Source organism: Cibotium barometz, chromosome 3, assembly GCF_041138505.1.
Source record: "Cibotium barometz isolate CiBa-2024 chromosome 3, ASM4113850v1, whole genome shotgun sequence".
Taxonomy (NCBI): domain Eukaryota; kingdom Viridiplantae; phylum Streptophyta; class Polypodiopsida; order Cyatheales; family Cibotiaceae; genus Cibotium; species Cibotium barometz.
The window spans coordinates 61762388-61769238 of NC_141048.1; the positions used below are offsets into that span (position 1 = coordinate 61762388).

Below are 6851 nucleotides of genomic sequence, written 5' to 3' on the forward strand. Positions count from 1 at the left end.
ATCAACTCTTAATCCACTAGGTTTACTCTGCTGCCTGCAGTGCTCACTCACTTATCTTTATTAATTCTGATGCTGCAGTATGCTTCTGTATTCCAACCCCATCCAGCCTCAAGCTTCCGGTGGAGCCCGTTGTGTAGTAGTAGTTCCTACTACTGCTGCTGCTGCTGCTGATGCAGTATGTAAGCCGCTTTGAAAGGATTCCCGTGCTTTCAAAGCGCACCCATGAATAAACACGAACTTTGAACTTGTTTGTGTCTACTGCTAGTAGCTAGTCTCTTGTTTAAAAAGAAAGTTGATGATACTAAAGTTGAGGGCCCTTGCCTGCGGCGTTGGTATTTGATGTTGATGTTGGTATTTGACGTTGATTACACAAGGAACTTTTAATTGGGGAAAATTTTTACACATGCATGTGCACATAAACACAAAATTTTACACACACATGCATGTGCACATAAACACAAATTTATAGGTCATACATGTTGTACCATGATATTTATGAGCATAATACATACCACCTGGAGATAGTACACAACTATCTCCATCTGATAGTCTCTAAAGATCTCATAAGCTCATATAAAAGCTCATGATCTCTTACAGAGGCTCATAATCTCATATAAGAACTCATAATCTTCTTAGAGCCCTATTGATATTATAAGAGCCCACAATATTTCCTTATATCCAAATAAGACCCCCTAAGAGCTTAAAGGAGCTACTACATGATTTTGTGATGTCTTGTAGTGGTAGGAAACTCTCTTGCCAATGGTACTCCATAGAGTTTTGTGCCTAATATGCACTATGAGCTAGTTGAAGGGGGGAACTACCTGAGGTGAGTTTCAGTGCCTAATATGCACTGTGAGCTAGTTGAAGGGGGGAACTACCTGAGGTGAGGGGGGGTGTTATGGACTTGAAAATCCAATATTCCCTTTATGCTTAGAGAAGGCACCTCATCCCCCTTTTCACCATGATGGGTGTCTAAATGATGGATTTATCCATTTTGTCAATATGCATGAGCTTCACAAAATAGCCATGATACAACCCTTTGATCAATGGATGTAGACATCATGTAGCTCTGCCCACTGATCATGATAAGTCTCATCCTTCCCCAATAACCAAAAAAAAAATATGGGTATTGAAATATGCTTTGTCATCTAAGCAAAGCGTCTACCTAACTGTTGAGTTGAGTGCTACCCGACCGTTGTGTTGAGTCTCATTCGAAATTCAAGGCATTTGAAACTGTACACAATCAAGCTAAGTTTCTCCCCCCATTTGAACCCACTATACCCAATCAAGCTAAGCTTAAGCGTTCAGTTGTTGGCAGCTTAAAAAAGTTTGAGTAGTATTCTCTGAGTGTCTCTACTTTGTTCTAGCTTTAAGAGATCACACCTTGGCCATAAAATTATTGCAGCTTCATTATGGGTACCATATTACAAAACCAAGTAACCTCTCATACTAATGGCTTCATATTGATGGAATGCATAGCTTTATTTTCATGTATCTCCCAAATGGCCTGCTATTTGCTTAACTATTTTACATTAGCATACATATATGTCGACCCCATGCTCAAGCTGATAACAAGATGATGGGACCTCAACAAACTCATTATTTAACAATCAGCATCTCTTAATGATTCAACGGCTCAATGAAGGACTACTACTTTACAGTGTTGTCTTTGATTTGCTCACACAATAGCCTAAATAACACTTGATTATTTAGTGATTTCAATATTGCATATCGAATGGAACTTGAAAAGCTTACTTGATTCCACCTAGGATACACACCTTGGGACTAGCATAATACTCTTGTCCAGCTTTTTCTCGTTTCATGTTTAATCCATGAGTTACAAAAAAGCATTACTCACCTTGACAAGGATAACAACTGTGCTTCACTTTTGAAGCCTGCACAAGGATAACAACTGTGCTTCAATAGCATAATACTCTTGTCCAGCTTTTTCTCGTTTCATGTTTAATCCATGAGTTACAAAAAAGCATTACTCACCTTGACAAGGATAACAACTGTGCTTCACTTTTGAAGCCTGCACACCCATCAGTTTGTTTGGCTCTAATCAATTTTCATGTTGGACAAATGTAGATGAGGGACTACCCCCTAGTGATATTTGTTCAAAGCTGTTGAAGCATATTAATCTTACTTTTGGTAGAAGATTGATGTGGAAACCCAATTGTGAAAGTGTTATTTGGCTCCTAGTTTTTAAGCCTCCATTATATTTCAAAGTCTATATGTCCCCGCAATAATGTATGCTATAGTTTGAGAAATTTGATTATCAAAAAATATCCCATGCATCAATTTGTGGATTTCCTTTTTCTTTGCTTGACAAGATACGCTCTCTCACACACCCACACACTTTTTAAAAAAATCATAATATTTAGAATATAACTTTTATTCTAACCGCTCAAAATCATAGATCTCTTAAAAAGCTCAATGTATATTTGAGAGTATGCGTGCAAGTAGTTTTTGGCATACATCTGAAACCATGTGCTTGTTAAAGCCCACGCTTAAGTAGTTCTTGATAAGAAATATAAAGTGACTTGGATTTTTTGAAAGATAAAAGAGTGACATCTACAACACGTGGATCTAGAGTGGTGTGAAGTTGTGGTGGTCACTCTTACATTTAGTTTCAAGTCCTAAGTACCTTATATTATTTTCTAAATGATAGTAGGTGTAATCTCTCCCTTGAACTTAAAGTTCCAAAGCACTCATGACAACCATTACAAGAATAGAAAATGTTTGTGATTGGTGTTCTAGATTGTTGTCACATTGGTTATCTACTCCATTCCAAGCTGTAGGGATCTTCTAGGGCTGCTCAAACAAAACGTAGCACATTTAAGAGTGGAACCATGGTATTTTCTTCTCCTCCACTCTATGGAATCATAGTGCTGACCATTGGTCGAGATCTCCCTACCTTTAAAATTGAGATCTCCCTTTGTATGATTTTATTTTCCTCTCTTTTCTTGGAGGACAAAATAAAAAGAGTAAATTGAGAGAGAATATTAGGACTAAGGCATAGACAGACAATATAGTGCTCCAATCAAAACAGTGCCACCACCTTCCAACATGTTATTGGACAGCTTCAAATTGCACGTGTGCATCCATCATGGATCATAGTGCTCACTGATTGGCTGCAAGACATACTAATCAACATCCCATTTGCCACCAATTCTACACCACCCTTATCTGCAAAAACTGCCAGAGGCATACCAGGACAAGCTAAGATCAAGCAGCCCAGTTTGTAGCCCATACAACCCATATGTAAATAATATTTTAATTTTGTACACCATGAGAACTTAACACAATCAAACCGGCAATGACCCATTTTGTAACTGCCCCTGGGCAAGAGTTTGCCACTCTTTTCGGACTCTCCAAAGTTACTCTGAGGCCTGCTACTTCATAGTGGGTCTAACATGCCTTCTTGGTCTAGAGCATCAGAATGCCAAATCAAACATCTTCTCAATCACAAACGATGTTGCCTCTGATTTCTCCAATCTAGGGTCCAAAAGTTCTACAACCTTTCCCTCCTGGAACTCCTTGTAAGCCTACATGATTGTTTGCTAAAAACTAATGAGATAATTAATGGAGGCCTTTAGAAAATCTACAAGGTCCCCCCCACCCCCCTATTAAAAAAAAAAAAGAATGTCCATAAAGAGTACTAACCCAACGCACAGTAATCCTTTCCTTAACGTCCCTATTATATTCAATGGGCCTTCTACCTGTTAGAAGCTCCACCATAAAGAATGTCCATTAAAAAAAAAAGAATGTCCATAAAGAGTACTAACCCAACGCACAGTAATCCTTTCCTTAACGTCCCTATTATGTTAGAAGCTCCACCATTAGTATACCAAAAGCATAGACATCGGTTTTTGTTGTTAATTGGTAGGTTTTCAAGTACTCATGATCCAAGTATCCAGCCATTCCTTTTACTTGAGTTGACACGTGTGTAGCATCTGAACCTAGAGGACCAATTCTAGAAAACCCAAAATCAACAACTTTGGCCCTGAGATTCTTTGTCAGCAATATATTTGAGGCTTTCACATCTTTGTGTATGATAGGTTGATATGCCCCAAAGAAAAAAGACTAAACTTGATCAAGTAGTCGTATACCATTACACAAAGCTCTCGATCTTCAATATAAACATCTTAGTCCATTGGCTAGTTTGATTGCATCCATGCACAGGAGGGAGGGGAGGGGCGCGCACACACACTTTAAGGCTCCTGGTCAGGTGCGAGTGTTAACAAAGATGATTAACGCCATGGAAGACTTAACAAAAACACAAGCACACCACAAGCAAAAGCTCTATGTGGTCAAATGACTCACTCAAACCTGAAAACTGAAGAGAAAAACTAACCTCTACACGAGAAATCTCCATGAAAACCCAAGTTGCATGAGAACCTATCTGCAAAGGACATTGAACTGAACATGGCCAAAGAGAGACTATGGTGGCTATGGATGTGGGAGGGCCAGCCTATTACGAGTCTTCAGTGGGACCTGGGAGAGTGGACATGGCAGGATCCAGAGGACAAAGAGGGGTCTCCTAGTACCCCCTTCTTTGCTTACCATGCATGGCTGGGCCAAAGGATTCAAATGTTAGAGGTGGATAGCAGCTACAGCACATTGGCAGTATCAGGGCATCTCACCGCATTTTCTCCCATATTTCTAGAAGATGTTGTGGGATAGCTCTCAGCCGCGGAAGATCACTCTTTTCATGTGGCAACTGGCACATAAGAGTGTGGCAGCTGGCACTTGGTTGGCCATTGGGGGCAAACTAGCATTATGTCAGAGGTGTGGCCATCCACATGAGTCTCAGCGTCATTGTCTTGGGATTGCTCAAAGGCCCAGCAGGTCTGGGAAAGAATCCTACACATTTTCACTATGGATCGAGCTCCCGCCCGTATTGTTAGGGGGGGAATTGTTGCTTGGGCCACTGAGGCCACGATCATCATGCCGTATGAGGAGGAAGGTGGGGGACTAGCCCTTCAAGTCTCTCACCGTCATATTTCCACTATGCCAATTCCACCTCCACCTACTGATCATTGGATCCCAAGTTCTTGCTAGAGATGGGAGATTTGCAGTAGAATAGCCCTGTGGCATATATGGAGAGCTCAATGTAACGAAGGCATCAAAGTCACCCTCACCCCGCCAACGGAGTCTATCTAGAGAACTTGGCTCAATATCATTCATACCCTCTGTGGTCAGTGGGGCAGTTTCAGGGCAACTCAAACCGCATGAGGAAGCATCAGGAGGCCTTCCTCGGGATCTAGCCGCATGGTCCCTTTCTTATAGATAGTGGTGGCGAGCCCACTTGGCATTACAGACCACCTGTGTGGTTATTTCCTCCTCCCCCCACTATATGAGATAGCCTTCTCCTCCTAGAGCTATAACATGTGTGGTTATTTCCTCCTCCCCCCACTATATGAGATAGCCTTCTCCTCCTAGAGCTATAACATGCGGAAGCTTCATGAATAGAATTATTACTTTAATGGATAGAATTTAGCTTTATTTCATGATGAAGCTAATGCACAAGATAGAGAGATACGTGCAAAAATAGAGAGAGTGAGTCAGACATAGTATTGGGTCCCAAATACCCTCTGTATAGGACCCCCACCATGGATGGTGTATTTGCTTTATTAGAATGATCCAAATCTGTAGATCTTCTGACTCTTGACCTTTCACCTTCACCTTGGCTTTAGGCTCCCTTTGGCTGTCCTGGACTTTGGAGTTCTGTAGCCCCTTGTGAATAGTAAGATAACTCAGATGAATGGTAAGATAACTCAGATGAATCCTAGACAATGCTTATATAGTAACTTCTACGATGGTTGGTGGGAAGATGCACGGGTCGGCCTGTTTATATGATCTCCCACGACCTGAAAATCATGCCTTTAGTTAGGCGCCTCTTTTCACACTTTGTCTGGCTACCTTAGGCGCTGTCTAGACTGACTGCTAGCAGCTACTATGCCCTGGCCGCCTACCAGTATGGTTGTCCATGGGCTAGTCGATTGGCTGCCTAGTCCATAGAGCTATGCGATTGGCTGGCTAAGCCCACATAGGCTGGCCGCCTTGCTATCCAAGCCCCCTAGGGCTGGCCGACAATATGCCCTAACCATGCTGGCTGTTGGGCAATGGCCATGGGCCTCCATGGCCCCTCGGTTGGCCCACAAGGGATACTCCCTTGATAGGCAAGGCGCAGGAATTGACCAGACTATCTAGGGGTAAAGCACTGTTCTGCAAGTCCCCAATTTCAAGTTAAAAGATTTCTGCCTTTTTTGGGGTAGCCCAGCCCCCTTCACCTACATGCAACTACATGCTCTCAAACCCAGATGCCTAGTATCTGATTACAAGCCGAACACCTGAGACACCTAACATGATTCCAGAGGGTGACTCACAGTATGGACTGCCACTCCTTCATGTGCGGGACTTGTACACTTGACCTTGCTTAGAGTGGAACCTAGCTGGCTCATCCCCGGAGGAGTAGGGCTCACATGGGACCAGTTTCCACGTGCTAGGTCCTGCACCTACTGTACAAATGTTCCATGTGGTTGCTTAACTTGACGGAAGCTACATAGCCTCCAGATAGTCCAACAATAAACCTAGATAGTTGTCGACAAATCCTTTGTCAAGCCAAATCGCTTCGTGTGTCCGTCGGTCTTGAAACTTCGTGAGGAACGATCTTTGTCTTTGGCTGAAACCGTGCTTGAAGCGATGTAGAAGGATCCGCTCGAGAACCATCACTTCACTTTTGTCAATAATTTTTGGTTCCACTGGTCTTTAATCTCTAAAGGGATTAGACCTACATATGGATTGAGCAAACTGACGTGGAACACATCGTACACATAGTCCAACTC

The 6851-nt window shown here is 42.3% G+C and overlaps 1 long non-coding RNA gene across 1 annotated transcript in view; it reads left to right on the forward strand.

Moving 5' to 3' along the window:
* Positions 1–246, forward strand: part of LOC147640351 (uncharacterized) — a 511-nt gene extending 265 nt beyond the window's left edge. The window contains exon 2 of the long non-coding RNA XR_015269721.1: positions 79–246. This is a non-coding gene — a long non-coding RNA (uncharacterized LOC147640351). The remainder of the gene's footprint in view (positions 1–78) is intronic.
* The last annotated feature ends 6605 nt before the right edge of the window (positions 247–6851 follow it).